The following is a 3,692-nucleotide window of genomic DNA, read 5'->3' as shown; positions in this document are numbered from 1 at the left end:
GCAAAAGCATATTTTTCATGGTTACTCTGTAGAACGATTCTCATCGGAATCTCTCGTAGGCAGATATTCCTCAAGGAGTCGCTCCTGGTGGATAGCAGCTCTGTTCACCTCAGTGTGACCTTTAAGAAATCACACGTGGTCACCTTTTGGCAAGTTTATTTTTTTGTTTGTTTGTCTGTAATCACGTATAAAAAATTCTGCAGAGCACAGTTATCATTGGAAATTTTTGTAACTTCGCTTATCAGAGGCCTATAGAGGTCCCTTTCAGCGCACAAAATTTTGAAGGTCAAGGTCAAAGGTCAAGGTCACTTTGTCGCAAATCAGGGGAGTTGACGAAACCCTTATTTTTTTGAGCAATTTTGATTGGATCGTCTTCAAACTTCATGGTAATATAGTTCATGGTCTCGTGCTCAGCTGATTAATTTTTGGTGGCGATTGGCCTTGACCTTCATGGTTAGCGCCTGAGGTCAAACATATTTGACCCCAAGGTCAAATTTTCAAGTTTTAGGAACCATATCGTGTAGTATCTCAAATTGAACACCTCGATGAGTGCTTTCTAGATATGTCAAGCTTGAGACATTATGACGTCATTTGGTGACGTTATGAGGCAAACACATATTTTTCATGGTTACTCTGTAGAACGATTCTCATCGGAATCTTTCGTAGGCAGATATTCCTCAAGGAGTCGCTCCTGGTGGATAGCAGCTCTGTTCACCTCAGTGTGACCTTAAAGAAGTCACACGTGGTCACCTTTTGGCAAGATAGGGTCACCCTGTGGGTGACATTGGTTTTTGTTTGTTTGTTTTTAACTAGCTGAGGGTCATAGAAGAGTTGTCACACGCATTGCGCGCACACACGTGCAGACAGAGAAGCAGACAAATCATGACGATTTCAGACGAGTGAACTTGGGGGAGTGACGTAACTTCCCAAGGCACTGTAGGTCCTGGTAACAAAATATGCGATGTTACTTTTCTCTTTGCAGTCAATAGAGCAAAACGGTGACATTTTCATTATTCTATGACAACAATAACTCTTACAAATAAAGCTTGACGGACAGGAACACACAAATTTATTTATCAGAGAGTGCGCCAGCTACGTTGGGATGTCGTGGAAAAAAACATGTCGGTCCCACTCACTATATACAAAATTCAAGTTGGAGTATCTTCTAGAAAAAGTCACATAGGCTGCAGATGAGAGCCAACATGGTCTGCTCAGCTGATTGTCAAGGCAGGGATCACTTTCAGTACTGAAGACCAGAGCCCACTCCATAGGAGTACCCCCTGTGCTGCTGCCCTTCGCAGGGAAGCTCACCGGATGACGGTATTGGTGCAAAGCCTCCGGAACCCTCATTCCTTGTTGATAGGAAGAAAAGCACGGGGTAAACTTCCTGGGTCAGATTGCGGTGGTGTGTGGCGGGAGTGGTGCTGAGGTGTCATCCACCAAACAGCGGTCTCCTAGGGTTAACCTGAGGCGGTCCCTTCGGGTGGGTGCCTGGAATGTCCTATCTCTAAGAGAGGATGAGCACCTGTCTCTGTTATCATCTGAGCTCAAGCGTTTGAACATAGGTATTGCAGCACTCTCTGTGGTTCGGAGACCGGATAGTTGTGAGATCATGGCGGGTGGTTAAACCTACTATTGTTCTGTTTGCTCTGATGGTTACCATGCCCAAGGAGTTTCTGTAGCTGTGTTCAGTAAACTGACTCAAATGATAATTGAGGTAACACCGGTAAACAAGCGTGTTACGAGACTAACGATTCGTCACTGTTAAGGATGGTTAGGAGACGAGTCGGTCCCCATGGATCTGGAATTGTGAATCAGAATAGCACGAGGTTCCTTGACTTTGCAAGAAATCGTGGACTTGGGATGGCTGGTTTATGGTTTCAGCGCCCAGAGACTCATCGCTGGACTTGGTATTCCAACGCTGGTGGTGTGGCAAAGGTGATTGACCATGTGCTCCTTGATGGTCACTGGAGGATGATCCAGAACTGCAGGGTCTACCGGAGTGCTCAGTTCCTCAATACCGACCACAGGCTTGTTGCAGCAACTCTGAAGTTTCAGCTTAAATCCAGGAGAATGGTACCATCCCGGCCTGGGCTGGATGTTGGCAAGCTCAACGATGACAGGGTAGCTGAGGAGTCTGCGAATCGGCTAAATGGGGATTTTGGGTGGGGGGGGGGGTCTGGGTGTTTTGGGGAATTCTGAAGAGTTGTGGAGTGCCTTCAAGACCACCATCCTTCATGCTGCTGGTGGATGTTTTGGAACTCACTGTAGGGCGAAGAAGAATTTTGTGTCTCAAGTGACACTGGAAACGATTGGCCAGAGTCACAGGGACAGTCTTAATGGCAGAGCTGAGCTGTTCATGGAGTTGAAGCGTAAAACTGTACGTGCGCTGAGGGTGGACAAGGAGGCCCATGTGCTTTGAGTCTGTGAGGGGGTAGAGCATCACCAGTGGTCAAGTGATTCTCATCCTGCTTTCAGGGGAATTTGTGCATTGCGTTCCTTCAAGCCCATCCCTCGGTGGACTGCATTTGGAGCGGAGGGGGTAGGCTCTTGACAGAGGAGTCTGAAGTGAAGGCCTGCTGGGCCAGTTACTCTGAGTGGCTGAACCATGCTGATCCACCGGCTGTTGAGTTGGATGTCTGCGGTGTTACAATCACTGTTGCTGACCCTCCAATCAACTGTGATCCACCTTCGTTTGTGGAAGCACAGGCTGCAGTGAACCAGTTTGTATGGGGTAAAGCTTCTGGGATCTGTGGCATCCATGCTGAACTTCTCAAGGCTGGTGGAAATGCTGTTCTCATGTCGTTGCATGCAGTTCTATGCTCTACTTGGAACACAGGCATCATCCCATCTGACTGAAAGAGGGGTCTTGTCCCTCTCTGGAAAGGGATGGCCAGACAACTGTAACAACTTCCGAGGGGTGACGCTGCTCTCAGTGCCGGACAAGGTCTTTGCTTGGATAATTCTCGATAGGCTTTGCCACCATCTGCTTTAGCACCAGCAACCAGAACAGTCAAGCTGTACACAAAAGAGGTGAATGATTAACCGTATCCTTGCTCTTCCATTCCTCTCCGAATGCAGACGAGAGTTTCGGCAGGGCTGCTTGCAGCCCCTGTTGATCTCTGCAAAACATTTGATTCAGTGAATCGGGCTGCCCTTCGGAGGATTATTGGTCTTCGTGGGGTGCCACCAAAACTGATTGATGTGATGCCTGAACTATGCTCTGGTACTGAGTGCTGTGAGATGTGGTGATTCCATCTCTGACTTATTTCCAGTTGTTACTGGAATTTGTCACGGGTGTGTACTGGCCCCCACAATTTTCAGCGCTCATATGGTCTGGATTCTGGGGAGGATGTCGGAGAGATCAAGCTGCGGTGCATCTTTTGGGAATGTCAAGATCTCTGACCTTGATGGCGCAGACGATGTCGTCATCTTTGTCGAGACTCTGGATATCCTTTTGGGGACCCTCGAGGTGCTGAATGAGGAGTCGTAGCCACTGGGATTATGGGTTTCCTGGGTCAAAACTAAGATTCAGTCTTTCAATGACATATTGGATGTTGTTGCCTTATTTGTACCTGTTTGTGGTGAAGATGTTAAGGTCATGGAGAAATTCACTTACCTTGGCAGTGATATTCATGTCTCTGCTGGCTGTCAGCCAGAGGTCAATCTACATCTTGGTCGGGCCTGGGGAG

Source organism: Eptatretus burgeri, chromosome 6 (genome assembly GCF_056783735.1).
Source record: "Eptatretus burgeri isolate ZD-2024b chromosome 6, Ebu_testis_v1, whole genome shotgun sequence".
Taxonomy (NCBI): Eukaryota; Metazoa; Chordata; class Myxini; order Myxiniformes; family Myxinidae; genus Eptatretus; species Eptatretus burgeri.
The sequence above is the reverse complement of the archived record's forward strand: the minus strand, read 5'-3'. Positions refer to the sequence as shown.